We start from the raw sequence: 840 nt of genomic DNA on the forward strand, positions 1-840 counted from the left end.
GGAGTATTAATTTTTCTTTTATGAAGGGATAAGCAGACGTAGCATTTTTGCAAAAAAAAAGTTGTTTTTTCTTTCCAAATATTTTCAATAGCACGCTCATATATGCGCTCAAAGGTGAATTCTTTTCAAAGTAATGGCCAAGGTCGTAAAAGAAATCTCTGGCTAAACCTATACACCAGGTCTTTTAAACCATGAAAGATTCTATTTCTGTTTAGCTTTTTAGGGTAAACGATCGCATTCTAAACAAATATGCTTGAATATCTAAAATATCTAATATTATCAACTTAATTTAAAGTCTAATATTTAATTAAAATTTACTCTAAATTTAAATTAGTTTATTTTAAATCAATTAAAACCCAGTATTTCAAATATTAATAATATTTTGTAAAGACAGTTGGGTTGTAAAAGCGGAGTTCAGCAGAACATTTTAATTAATTAAACTAATTTGAAATATAACGTTTATCTCGGAAGAGGTTATCCCCTCATTATTTGTTATTGTGTTGTTTTTTGTTTTTATTTTTTTCTTGTCCTATCGAAAAAGCTTCCTTCTTCTCTATTCCTTGCCCTTAATGTAGTTTCCACTGTCTTAGCGAGATATATATTAGAAATAATATCTAAAGTCACCTATTTTTTGTTAAATTTTTATTTTAAAAGAATTAGTTATATTGATTAGTTAATAATTTTACTCAGATTTTTAAGCCCAGTTAAACACGGTAAATTCTAATGCGGAAAATATATTGTATATATTTTTAGTAAGAAGAGTTGTCTTTGTCTTTTATTATTGTGCTGCTTGATTATGTATTAGAAGGTCGGCTTCGTTCACTAATAATCTCATTTTTT

This window comes from Artemia sp. Qi Xiang Cuo, chromosome 19 (assembly GCF_049724085.1).
Source record: "Artemia sp. Qi Xiang Cuo chromosome 19, ASM4972408v1, whole genome shotgun sequence".
Lineage (NCBI taxonomy): Eukaryota > Metazoa > Arthropoda > Branchiopoda > Anostraca > Artemiidae > Artemia > Artemia sp. Qi Xiang Cuo.